Source organism: Aethalodelphis obliquidens, unplaced genomic scaffold (assembly GCF_003676395.1).
Source record: "Aethalodelphis obliquidens isolate GAN/ISIS:26980383/991018 unplaced genomic scaffold, ASM367639v1 scaffold11, whole genome shotgun sequence".
Lineage (NCBI taxonomy): Eukaryota > Metazoa > Chordata > Mammalia > Artiodactyla > Delphinidae > Aethalodelphis > Aethalodelphis obliquidens.
Window position 1 is genome coordinate 4,415,462 of NW_020837955.1, and position 15,089 is coordinate 4,430,550.

General features: G+C 38.4%; 1 protein-coding gene and 1 long non-coding RNA gene across 17 annotated transcripts in view; both read left to right on the forward strand.

Moving 5' to 3' along the window:
- Positions 1–15,089, forward strand: part of PCDH15 (protocadherin related 15) — a 718,778-nt gene that overhangs the window by 139,920 nt on the left and 563,769 nt on the right. The gene's annotated exons all lie outside the window — the stretch shown is intronic.
- The window catches only part of LOC113623146 (uncharacterized), a 29,690-nt gene continuing 22,648 nt past the window's right edge, over positions 8,048–15,089 (forward strand). Inside the window, exons 1-2 of the long non-coding RNA XR_003433795.1 lie at positions 8,048–8,434; positions 8,846–9,486. This is a non-coding gene — a long non-coding RNA (uncharacterized LOC113623146). The remainder of the gene's footprint in view (positions 8,435–8,845; positions 9,487–15,089) is intronic.

Sequence of the window (15,089 nt, forward strand, 5' to 3'; positions counted from 1 at the left end):
AAAGAAAACATACAGAACCACCAAACAGATGTAGAATAAATGAAGTGAAAAATATACTAGAAGGAATCAATAGTAGACTAAATGATACAAAGGAATGGATCAGGGAGCTGGAAGATAGCAGTGGAGATAACTAACACTGAACAGAAAAAGGAAAAAAGAAAAAACGTGAGGACAGTTTAAGAAACTTCTGGGACAACATCAAGTGCACTAACAATCTCATAATAGGGATACCAGAGGTAGAAGATAGAGAAAGGCACTGAGAACATATTTGAAGAAAAAAGAGCTGAAAAATTCCCTAACCTGGGAAACAAAACAGTTACCCAAGTCCAGGCAGCACAGACAGTCCCCATACGGGATTAACCCAAAGAAGAAAATACAAAAAGACATATTGTAATTTTTGTCATTTAATTACAGACAAAATGTTAAAAGCAGCAAGACAAAAGCAAATAACATACAAGTGAATTCCCATAAGGCTATCAGCTGATTTTTCAGCAGAAACTTTGCAGGCCAGAACAGAGTGACATCATATATTTAAACTGATGAAAGAGAAAAAGCCTACAACTAAGAATACTCTACCCAGCAAGGCTCTCATTCAGATTCAATGGAGAGATCAAAAGCTTTACAGACAAATAAAATCCAAGAGAATTCAGCACCACCAAACTAGCTTTACAACAAATGTTAAACTTCTCTAGGCAAAAAAGAACAGGCCAAAACTAGAAATAAGATTTATGCAATGGAGAAGCTCACCAGTAGAGGTAAACACACAGTAAAGATAGGAAATCATCCTCACACAAAGCTAGTAGGAAGGTTAAAAGACAAAAGTAAAATCTATATCCACAATCAGCGGTTAAGGGATTCACAAAACAATTAGATGTAAAATATGATATCAAAAACAGTAATCATAGAGGGGAGGAGAGTACAGATGCAGGTTTTTTTTTTAATACATTTGAAATTAAGAGATCAGCAACTTAAGTTGTGTGTGTGTGTGTGTGTGTGTGTGTGTGTGTGTGTACAGTCTATATATACATAGACTGCTATGTAAAAACCTGGTGGTAACCACAAACCCAAAATATTGATATACATATACACACAAAAAAATAAAAAGGAATCCAAACACAACACTAAAGATAGACATCAAATCACAAGAGAAAAAAACAAAAAAGAAAAAAAAAGCCCTACTAAAACAATTAACAAAATGGCAATAAGAACATACATATCAATAATTACCTTAAATGTAAATGGACTGAATGCTCCAATCAGAAGACAGAGTGGCTGAAAGGATACAAAAATAAGACCTATATATATGCTGCCTATTAGAGACTCACTTCAGATCTAAAGACACACAGAGACTGAAAGTGAGGGGTTAAGAATAATTACTCCATGCAAATGGAATCAAAAGAAAGCTGGAACAGCAATACTTATCAGACAGAATAGACTTTAAAGCAAACTGTTACAAGATACTGCATAATGCCCAAGTGATGAATCCAAAAATGTATAACAATTATAAATACATATGCACCCAACATAGGAGCACCTCAATACATAAGGCAAATATTAACAGACATAAAAGGAGAAATCAACAATAACACAATAATAGGAGACTTTTAACACCCCACTTACACCAATGAATAGATTATCCAGATAGAAAATCAATAAGGAAACACCGGCCTTAAATTACACTTTAGACCAGATAGACTTAATTGATACACGTGGAGAGCATTCTACCTGAAAACAGTGGAATACAGATTCTTTAAGTGCACATGGGACATTCTGCAGGGTAGATCACATGCTAGGCCATAAAACAAACCTCAGTAAATTTAAGAAAATAGAAATCATATCAAGCATGTTTTCCTACCACAATACTATGAGACTAGAAATCAACTATAATAAAAAGATTGTTAAAAACACAAACACATGGAAGCTAAACAGTATGCTACTAAACAACCAATGGATCACTGAAGAAATCAAAGAGAAAATCAAAAATTACCTAGAGACAAATGAAAACAAAAAACACAATGATCCAAAACCTGTGAGATGCAGCAAAAGCAGTTCTAAGAGGGAAGTTTATGGCAATACAAGCATACCTCAGGAAACAAGAAAAACCTCAAACAATCTACCCTTATATCTAAAGGAACTAGAGAAATAAACAAAACCCAAAGTTAGAAGGAAAGAAATGAAAGATGAGAACAGAAATGTGAAACAGAGACTAAGTAGAAAAAAAATCAATGAAACCAAAAGCTAGTTCTTTGAAAAGATAAACAAAATTGATAAACTTTAGCCAGACTCACCAAGAAAAGAAGGGAAAGGGCCCAAATCAATAAGATCAGAAATGAAAAAGAAGTTACAACCAACACTACAGAAATACAAAGGATCATAAGACACTACTGCAAACAACTATACGCCAATAAAATGGACAACCTAAAAGAAATGGACAAATTCTTAGAAATGTATACTCTCCCAAGACTGAACCAGGAAGAGAAAATATCAACAGACCAATTTACAGTAATGATATTGAATCAGTAATTTAAAAACTCCAACAAACAGAAGTCCAGGACCAGATGACTTCACAGGCAAATTCTCCCAAACATTTAAAGAGTTTATATCTATCTTTCTCAAACTATTCTAAAGAATTACAGAGGAAGGAACACTCCTGAACTCCTTCTATGGGGCCAGCATTGCCCCGATAGCACACAAAAAAAGGAAAATTACAGGCCAGTATCACTGATGAACACAGATACAAAAATCCTCAACAAAATATAAAACTGAATCCAACAATACATTAAAAGGATCATATACCATGATCAAGTGGGATTTGTTCCAAGGATAAAGGAGGGTTCAGCATCTGCAAGTTAGTCAGTGTGATAATAACCATAGGATCATCTCAATAGATGCAGAAAACGCTTTTGACAAAATTTAACATCCATTTATGAGCCTCCTTTTGGGAGGAGGAAGAAGAGATCCACAGCCCTGCCATGCTCCGAGGCCCCAAATTGAGCCACGGTGGGTGGGAGCTATCCTTTGGTGATTAGGAAGTTTTGAGAAGCAGGCATCAATCATCAGAGTGGAGAAAGTGGGGACGGGGGGGGGGGGCAGCTGGCACTTCCATGTATCTCAGGCTGGGGTCCACAACATTGCCCCCTATTACCTCTTGGTCGGGGGAAGGAAGAGGGACTCCAATCATGTCCTATCCAAATGCACATGAGGCTTTGGAGGGAACCCCTCCCTGCATGCTTTATCTGAGTCCCCCTGCCCACCTGCTCCATCCCCAGAATCTCCAGCTTTGGAAGTGGGCTGGATAGGGAAGTTGTTTTACACTTAAAGAAGGATATGGAATAATATGTCCCATGGCAGAGTGAAGAGATTAAGAGATTGATGGACCCAACTTATAAGCTACTGTATTTTGTGGGATGGAATATCTCAGGAGTAAGGAAGGGTTTTCCACATCTTGTCCCCTCATAAACCCCTCTTGGGATAAGGTGCTGAGAACTGTCCCAAGCAGTGGGTTGTGATGCTGGGCAAAAGGGGTGATTGAGGGAATGGCTGCAGACCTGCTGCTTCTAAGCTCACTCCCACCCCATTTTGGGCCAATACAATTTTATTTATTTGCTCCCTTGGATGACTCTACCTTGGTTCCCACTTTCTTCAGGATGCCAATTGCACTAGCTATGGGCGAATGACATATCTTGTGCATTTCAACTTTTTTTTCCCCATAATATTCTGGTTTTGTATTTTTGTATATTTTAATCTAAGGCCCTCATTCCTGAACTGTGTTCTCAGGTACGTGAACAATCTCAGGGATAAGTTGGCAGCAGCTCCAGGTCTGCATAGCAGGAATTCCTTTCATTGCTGTATCACCAGAGAGAACAACTATTTGGAGTGTGTAGTCTATTGCATAATGACTTAACTAGTAATAATTTAGCAAAGAGATCTTAAGTTAAATTACCCGAAACCAGACGAGCTACTTATAAGCAGTAACTAGAACAAACTCATCTATGTGGCAAAATAGTGAGAAGACTTATAAGTAGAGGTAAAAAGCCTAATGAGCCTGGTGATAGCTGGTTGTCCAAGAAAGGAATTTCAGTTCAACATTAAACAATACTAAAAACCACATCAAGTTTCAACGTATGTTTAATTGTTAGTCTAAAAAGGTACAGCTTTTTAGAAATGGATACAACCTTTACTAGAGAGTAATATAAAACTTAAACCATAGTTGGCCTAAAAGCAGCCACCAATTAAGAAAGCGTTCAAGCTCAACAACAAAAATAAGTTTTAATTTCAACAATAAGTAAAATAACTCCTAGCCTGACTATTGGACTAATCTATTTAATTATAGAAGAAATACTGTTAACATGAGTAACAAGAAAAATGTTCTCCTCACACAAGCTTTTATCAGTGACTGATAATATACTGATAGTTAACAGCCAATAAATATAACCCAACACTAAACTATTTATTAAACATACTGTTAACCCAACACAGGTGTGCACTAAGGAAAGATTTAAAAAAGTAAAAGGAACTCGGCAAACACAAACCCCGCCTGTTTACCAAAAACATCACCTCTAGCATAACCAGTATTAGAGGCACTGCCTGCCCAGTGACAATCGTTAAACAGCCGCGGTATCTTGCCCATGCAAAGGTAGCATAATCACTTGTTCTCTAAATAAGGACTTGTATGAATGGCCACACGAGGGTTTTACTGTCTCTTACTTTTAATCAGTGAAATTGACCTCCCCGTGAAGAGGCGGGGATAACACAATAAGACGAGAAGACCCTATGGAGCTTTAAGGTTGGGGTGACCTCGGAGTACAAAAAACCCTCCGAGTGATTAAAACCTAGGCCTACTAGCCGAAGTATAATATCACTTATTGATCCAAAATTTTGATCAACGGAACAAGTTACCCTAGGGATAACAGCGCAATCCTATTCTGGAGTCCATATCGACAATAGGGTTTACGACCTCGATGTTGGATCAGGACATCCTAATGGTGCAGCAGCTATTAAGGGTTCGTTTGTTCAACGATTAAAGTCCTACGTGATCTGAGTTCAGACCGGAGTAATCCAGGTCGGTTTCTATCTATTACGCATTTCTCCCAGTACGAAAGGACAAGAGAAATAAGGCCAACTTTAAAAAAGCGACTTCAAACAATTAGTGACCCAGTCTCAACCTAATAAACTAGTGCAAACATACTCTGCCCAAGACCAGGGCTTTGTTGAAGTGGCAGAGTACGGCAATTGCATAAAACTTAAGCTTTTATACCCAGAGGTTCAAATCCTCTCTTCGACAAATGTTTATAATTAACATTTTAACACTCATCCTTCCCATTCTTTTAGCTGTAGCATTTCTAACATTAGTAGAACGCAAAATCCTACGCTACATACAACTCCAAAAAGGACCAAACATCGTAGGTCCATATGGCTTATTACAACCCTTCACCAATGCAATCAAACTATTCACCAAAGAACCCTTACGACCAGCCACATCCTCCACCACCATATTCATCATCGCACCCGTACTCGCACTAACCCTGGCCCTCACAATATGAGCTCCCCTACCCATACCACACCCCCTCATCAACATAAACCTAGGAGTACTCTTCATATTAGCAATACCAAGCCTAGCTGTCTACTCTATTCTATGATCTGGATGAGCTTCTAATTCAAAACATGCCTTGATCGGAGCACTACGAGCAGTAGCACAAACAATCTCATATGAAGTAACATTAGCTATTATTCTTCTATCTGTACTTCTAATAAACGGCTCCTTCACTCTAGCCACACTAAACACTACACAAGAAAAACCATGACTACTCTTCCCCTCATGACCATTAGCCATAATATGATTTATTTCCACCTTAGCAGAAACTAACCGAGCCCCTTTCGACCTCACAGAAGGAGAATCAGAACTCGTATCTGGCTTTAATGGAGAATATGCAGCAGGCCCTTTCGCCCTATTCTTCCTAGCAGAATATGCTAACATTATCATAATAAATATATTCACAACTATCTTATTTCTAGGGGCATTCCACGACCCCTACACACCAGAACTATGCACAACAAACCTAATCGTTAAATTGCTACTATTAACAATATCCTTCCTATGAATCCGAGCATCCTACCCCCGATTCCGATATGACCAACTAATACACCTACTCTGAAAAAACTTCCTCCCACTGACACTAGCTCTCTGCATATGACACGTCTCACTACCTATTATAACAGCAGGTATCCCACCTCAAACATAAAATAAGAAATATGTCTGACAAAAGAACTACTTTGATAGAGTAAATAATAGAGGTTTAAGTCCTCTTATTTCTAGAATAATAGGAATCGAACCTACCCTTAAGAATTCAAAATTCTCCGTGCTACCACATTACACCATAATCTATAGTAAGGTCAGCTAAATAAGCTACTGGGCCCATACCCCGGAAATGTTGGTTCATATCCTTCCCATACTAATTAACCCATTCATCTCCATCACCCTATTAACAACCCTCGTCCTAAGCACAACAATTGTAACCATTAGCTCCCATGGACTGTTCGCCTGAATTGGACTAGAAATAAATATGATAGCCATCATTCCTATCATAATAAAGAAACCTAATCCTCGAGCCACAGAAGCCTCAGCCAAATACTTTCTAACACAAGCCACAGCATCCTCATTACTCATACTAGCAATTATTATTAACCTAATACACTCCAGCCAATGAATATCATAAAATTATTCGACCCAACAGCATCCATCTTAATAACAATAGCTTTAGCCATTAAACTAGGATTATCCCCTTTTCACTTTTGAGTACTAGAAGTTACACAAGGTGTTCCCCTAAGCACAGGACTAATTCTACTTACGTGACAAAAACTCGCACCCATCTCAATCGTTTATCAAATTTCACCATCAATCAATCTACACCTAATAATTACTATATCCTTTCTATCGATTCTAATTGGAGGCTGAGGTGGACTAAACCAAACGCAACTCCGAAAAATCATAGCCTACTCATCAATTGCTCACATAGGATGAATAACCGCTATTTTATTATACAACCCAGCCCTCACCCTACTAAATCTATTAATTTACATTGTAATAACCTTCACCATATTTATGCTACTTATCCAAAACTCCACTACCACCACACTACTACTATCCCAAACATGAAATACAATACCTGTTATAACAACCTTTACTATACTCACCCTACTCTCCATAGGAGGACTTCCTCCACTCACAGGCTTTATACCCAAATGAATAATTATTCAAGAACTAACAAAAAACGATACCCTCATCCTACCCACCCTCATAGCCATCACAGCTCTACTCAACCTATATTTCTATATACGCCTTACCTACTCCACAGCATTAACCCTATTCCCCTCTACCAACAACATAAAAATAAAATGACAATTCCACTCCACAAAACAAATAACCCTTTTACCAACAGCAATCGTACTATCCACAATACTTCTACCTCTTACACCAGCATTCTTTGTCCTACTATAGGGGTTTAGGTTAAATAAGACCAAGAGCCTTCAAAGCCCTAAGCAAGTATAATTTTACTTAACCCCTGCCCAATAAGGATTGCAAGACCATATCTCACATCAATTGAATGCAAATCAAACACTTTAATTAAGCTAAATCCTCACTAGATTGGAGGGATACATCTCCCACAAACTTTTAGTTAACAGCTAAATACCCTAATAAACTGGCTTCAATCTACTTCTCCCGCCACAAGAAAAAAAAGGCGGGAGAAGTCCCGGCAGGATTGAAGCTGCTTCTTTGAATTTGCAATTCAAAATGATTACTCACCACAGGACTTGGCAAAAAGCGGACTTTACCCCTGTCTTTAGATTTACAGTCTAATGCCTACTCGGCCATTTTACCTATGTTCATAAACCGATGACTATTCTATACCAATCACAAAGACATTGGTACTCTGTATTTACTATTTGGCTCCTGGGCAGGAATAGTGGGTACTGGTCTAAGCTTGTTGATTCGTGCTGAATTAGGTCAGCCTGGCACACTTATCGGAGATGACCAACTTTATAATGTTCTAGTAACAGCCCACGCCTTCGTAATAATTTTCTTTATGGTTATACCTATCATAATTGGGGGATTTGGAAACTGACTAGTTCCCTTGATAATTGGAGCCCCTGACATAGCATTCCCTCGTCTAAACAACATAAGCTTCTGACTACTTCCCCCTTCCTTTCTACTACTGATAGCATCTTCAATAATTGAAGCTGGCGCAGGTACAGGCTGAACTGTATATCCTCCTCTAGCCGGAAATCTAGCACACGCAGGAGCCTCAGTAGACCTTACTATTTTCTCTCTGCATTTAGCCGGTGTATCTTCAATCCTTGGGGCTATTAACTTCATTACAACTATCATTAATATAAAACCACCCGCTATAACCCAATACCAAACACCTCTCTTCGTGTGATCAGTCTTGGTCACAGCAGTCTTACTCTTACTATCACTACCCGTCTTAGCAGCCGGAATTACCATACTATTAACTGATCGAAACCTAAACACAACCTTTTTCGACCCAGCAGGAGGAGGCGACCCAATCCTGTATCAACACCTATTCTGATTTTTTGGTCATCCCAAAGTATATATTCTAATTCTGCCCGGCTTCGGAATAATTTAACATATCGTTACCCATTATTTGGGGAAAAAAGAGCCTTTTGGGTATATGGGAATAGTATGAGCTATAGTTTCTATTGGTTTCCTGGGTTTTATTGTATGAGCTCATCATATATTTACAGTTGGAATAGACGTAGACACACGAGCATACTTTACATCAGCCACTATAATTATTGCTATTCCTACAGGAGTAAAAGTTTTCAGCTGACTGGCAACACTTCACGGAGGAAGTATTAAATGATCTCCCGCCCTAATATGAGCTTTAGGCTTTATTTTCTTATTCACAGTAGGAGGTTTAACTGGTATTATCCTGGCTAACTCATCCCTAGACATTATTCTCCATGACACCTATTATGTAGTTGCCCATTTTCACTATGTACTTTCAATAGGAGCTGTTTTCGCCATCATAGGGGGTTTCGTCCACTGATTTCCACTATTTTCAGGCTATACACTTAACCCAACATGAACAAAAATCCAATTCATAATTATATTCGTAGGTGTAAATATGACATTCTTTCCACAGCACTTCCTAGGCCTATCTGGAATACCTCGTCGATACTCCGACTATCCAGATGCCTACACAACACGAAATACCATCTCATCAATAGGCTCCTTCATCTCACTGACAGCAGTCATACTGATAATCTTCATTATCTGAGAAGCATTCGCATCTAAACGGGAAGTATTAGCAGTAGACCCCACCTCCACAAACCTTGAATGACTAAACGGATGTCCTCCACCATATCACACATTTGAGGAACCAGTATATGTTAACCTAAAATATTCAAGAAAGGAAGGAATCGAACCCCCTCTAATCGGTTTCAAGCCAACATCATAACCATTATGTCTTTCTTTATGAGTGAGATATTAGTAAAGTCTTACGTAACTTTGTCAAAGTTAAATCACAAGTGAAAACCCTGTATATCTCCATGGCATACCCTTTCCAACTAGGCTTACAAGATGCAGCATCACCTGTTATAGAAGAACTCCTACAGTTTCATGACCATGCATTAATGATTGTTTTCCTAATTAGCTCCCTAGTCCTCTATATTATTACCCTAATACTTACAACCAAATTAACACACACTAGTACAATAGATGCTCAAGAAGTAGAAACTATTTGAACTGTCCTCCCAGCCGTTATCTTAATTATAATTGCCCTACCTTCTCTATGAATTCTCTACATAATAGACGAAATTAACAATCCCTCCCTTACCGTAAAAACAATAGGACATCAATGATATTGAAGCTATGAATATACTGACTACGAAGACCTAAATTTTGACTCCTACATGATTCCAACCTTGGACCTAAAACCAGGAGAACTACGATTGCTAGAAGTAGACAATCGAATGGTCCTACCCATACAAATAACAATCCGAATACTAGTTTCCTCAGAAGATGTATTACACTCATGAGCTGTTCCTTCCCTGGGTCTAAAAACAGATGCAATTCCTGGACGCCTAAACCAAACAACCCTGATATCAACACGACCTGGCCTGTTCTATGGACAATGTTCAGAAATCTGTGGCTCAAATCACAGCTTTATGCCAATCGTTCTCGAATTAGTACCCTTAGAGAACTTTGAAAAATGATCTGCATCCATATTATAACTTCATTAAGAAGCTAAACTAGTGTTAACCTTTTAAGTTAAAGATTGAGAGTTATAAACTCCCCTTAATGATATGCCACAACTAGATACATCAACATGACTCCTTACCATTCTCTCTATGATCTTTACCCTCTTCACATTACTTCAACTAAAAATCTCAAAGCATTTTTATTCTCCTTCCCCCAAACCAATGTGCACTAAATTACAAAAACAACAAACCCCTTGAAATTACACATGAACGAAAATCTATTTGCCCCTTTCATAATCCCGATTATACTAGGTATTCCTATCACTACTCTAATTATTATATTTCCCACCATACTATTCCCAACACCAAATCGATTAATCAATAATCGTATAATCGCTTTCCAACAATGACTAACCAAACTTACATCAAAGCAACTGATAGTTACACATAACCTCAAAGGACAAACCTGATCTCTAATACTTATCTCACTTTTCCTATTCATCGCTTCCAAAAATCTTCTTGGAATACTACCCCACTCATTTACACCCAGTACTCAACTCTCTATAAATTTAGGCATAGCTATTACATTGTGAGCTGGCACTGTCATTATCGGTTTCCGTAACAAGACAAAAATATCCCTAGCCCACCTTTTACCACTAGGCACACCCACTTTCCTGATCCCTATATTAGTAATAATCGAAACTATCAGCCTATTTATTCAGCCTTTAGCTCTAGCAGTACGGCTAACAGCTAACAACACAGCAGGTCACCTATTACTACACCTAATCGGAAGTGCAACTCTTGCATTAATAGATATTAGTCTATTCACAGCCCTCATCACATTCACCATCCTCACCTTATTAATCATCCTCGAATTCACCGTAGCCCTAATCCAAGCCTACGTATTCACCTTACTAGTAAGCCTATACTTGCAGGACAATACATAATGACCCACCAAACCCACTCATATCATATAGTAAACCCCAGTCCTTGACAACTTACAGGAGCTCTCTCAGCATTTCTTATAACATCAGGCCTAATCATATGATTCCACTTCAACTCAATAATCTTACTGACTTTAAGCTTTTTGACAAATACCCTAACAATATACCAATGATGATGAGATATCGTCCGAGAAAGTACCTTCCAAGGCCACCACACACCAACCGTTCAAAAGGGGCTTCGATATGGTATAATCTTATTTATCTTATCAGAAGTCCTATTCTTTACAGGCTTCTTCTGAGCTTTTTACCATTCAAGTCTTGCCCCTACTCCTGAATTAGGAGGCTCCTGACCACCAACAGGTAACCACCCTCTAAATCCACTAGAAGTCCCACTCCTCAATACCTCCATGCTATTAGCTTCCGGTGTATCTATCACTTGAGCCCATCATAGTCTCATAGAAGGGGACCGCAAACATATACTCCAAGCTCTTCTCATCACAATCATACTCGGCTTCTATTTTACCCTACTTCAAGCATCAGAATATTATGAAGCCCCATTTACAATCTCAGACGGAGTTTATGGATCTACCTTCTTTGTAGCCACAGGCTTCCACGGACTACACGTCATCATCGGATCAACTTTCCTTATCGTCTGCTTCATACGCCAAATAATGTTCCACTTTACATCAAACCACCACTTTGGCTTCGAAGCCGCCGCTTGATACTGACATTTCGTAGACGTCGTGTGATTATTCCTCTATGTATCAATCTATTGATGAGGTTCGTAGTCCTTTTAGTATTAACAAGTACAACTGACTTCCAATCAGTTAGTTTCGGTACACCCCGAAAAAGAACAATAAACCTTCTATTAATGCTACTGACGAACACAACCCTAGCCTTACTACTCATACTTATCGCTTTTTGACTCCCCCAACTAAATGTCTATGCAGAAAAAACCAGCCCTTACGAATGTGGCTTTGATCCAATAGGATCTGCTCGCCTACCTTTTTCCATAAAATTTTTCCTAGTAGCAATTACTTTCCTCCTCTTCGACCTAGAAATTGCTCTCCTGCTCCCCTTACCTTGAGCAATCCAAACAAATAACCTAACAACAATACTCCTTATGGCCCTATTCCTAATCTCCCTACTGGCAGCTAGCCTAGCCTATGAATGAACCCAAAAAGGCCTAGAATGAGATAAATATGATACTTAGTTTAAAATAAAACAAGTGATTTCGACCCACTAGACTGTGATCTAAACTCACAAGTACCAAATGTCTCTAGTCCATATTAACATTTTAATCGCCTTTACAATATCCCTCACAGGTTTATTAATATACCAATCCCACCTAATATCTGCATTTCTATGCTTAGAAGGCATAGTATTATCATTATTTATTCTAGCAGCCCTTACAATCCTAAACACACACTTCACTCTGGCCAACATGATACCAATCATCCTCTTAGTATTTGCAGCCTGCGAGGCAGCTATTGGACTAACATTATCAGTCATAGTTTCCGATACATATGGTACCGACTACGTACAAAACCTTAACCTCCTTCAATGCTAAAATTCATTATTCCTACTATTATACCTTTAACTTGACTATCAAAAAGTAACTTTATCTGAATTAATACTACAACTCACAGTTTACTAATCAGCTTTACAAGCTTACTTCTACTTAACCAATTTAACGATAACAGCCTCAACTATTTAACATTTTTCTCTGACTCCCTTTCTACACCACTCTTAATATTAACAATATGACTTCTTCCTTTGATATTAATAGCAAGCCAATCTCACCTCCTAAAAGAACCACTTACCCGAAAAAAACTCTACATTACAATACTAATTATACTACAAACCCTCTTAATTATAACCTTTACTGCTATAGAATTGTGTTTTATATTACATTCGAAGCCACATTAATTCCTACTCTCATTATCATTACCCGTTGAGGCAACCAAACAGAACGACTTAACGCAGGACTCTACTTCTTATTTTATACACTCATAGGATCTCTCCCCTTACTAGTAGCACTAACATACCTACAAAATACAGTAGGCTCCCTAAATTTCCTATTATTACAATACTGAGCCCAACCACTACCAACTTCCTGGTCTAATACTTTCATATGATTAGCTTGCATAATAGCTTTCCTAGTAAAAATACCCCTTTACGGTCTACATCTTTGATTACCTAAAGCACATGTAGAGGCCCCTATTGCAGGTTCAATAGTCCTTGCAGCTGTACTACTAAAGCTCGGAGGATAAGGCATACTACGAATCACATCAATTCTTAATCCCCTAACAGAACACATAGCCTACCCTTTCCTTGTACTATCCCTATGAGGAATAATCATAACCAGTTCTATCTGTTTACACCAAACAGATCTAAAATCACTAATCGCGTACTCCTCAGTCAGCCACATAGCACTCGTCATCGCAGCTATCCTTATCCAAACCCCTTGAAGTTACATAGGAGCTACTGCCTTAATAATTGCCCATGGCCTTACATCCTCCATGTTATTCTGTTTAGCAAATTCAAACTACGAACGTATTCATAGCCGAACCATAATCCTAGCACGAGGCCTACAAATTTTTTTCCCACTAATAGCTACCTGATGACTATTAGCATGCCTAACAAACCTCGCCCTACCCCCTACCATCAACCTGATCGGAGAACTGCTCGTAATTATATCAACTTTCTCATGATCAAACCTCACTATCATCCTCATGGGAACAAATATTGTAATCACAGCCCTCTACTCCCTATACATACTAATCATAACACAACGCAGCAAACACACACACCATATTAACAACCTTACCCCTTCTTTTACACGAGAGCATACCTTAATGGCCCTACACATTATCCCCCTCCTACTCCTGTCGCTAAACCCTAAAATCATTCTAGGACCTCTCTATTGTAAGTATAGTTTAAAAAGAACGTTAGTTTGTGAAACTAAAAACAGAAGACAAAAACTTCTTACTTACCGAAAAAGTATTGCAAGAACTGCTAATTCATGCCCTCCACACTTAACAATGTGGCTTTTTCAAGCTTTTAAAGGATAGTAGTTATCCATTGGTCTTAGGAACCAAAAAATTGGTGCAACTCCAAATAAAAGTAATAAACTTATTCACTTCCTCCACCTTACTCACACTACTCATACTGATCGCCCCTGTCATAGCATCTAGTACAAACCTCTACAAAAACAACAAGTACCAACATTATGTAAAAAATATAACCCTCTTTGCTTTCATCACCAGCCTAATCCCAATAATAATATTTATCCATACAAATCAAGAAATACTCATTTCAAACTGACACTGAATTATTATCCATACCCTTAAACTAAAGCTCAGCTTTAAAATAGACTACTTTTCACTTATATTTATACCCGTAGCATTATTCATTACATGGTCTATCATAGAATTTTCAATATGATATATATACTCCGACCCTCACATCAACCAATTCTTCAAATATCTACTTATTTTCCTCATTATCATACTTATCCTTGTCACAGCTAACAACCTCTTCCAATTATTTATCGGATGAGAAGGAGTAGGGATCATATCTTTCCTACTAATTGGCTGATGATTCGGACGAACAGACGCTAATACAGCCGCTCTTCAAGCAATCCTATATAATCGTATCGGAGACATCGGATTCCTTCTGTCCATAGCCTGATTCTTACATAATACAAACACATGAGACTTACAACAAATCTTCACACTCAACCAAAATCCCCCAAACCTCCCTCTTATAGGACTCACACTAGCCGCAGCTGGAAAATCAGCCCAATTTGATCTACACCCCTGACTACCCTCAGCAACAGAAGGTCCCACCCCTGTTTCAGCCCTACTCCATTCAAGCACAATAGTCGTAGCAGGAATTTTCCTACTTATCCGCTTCTACCCT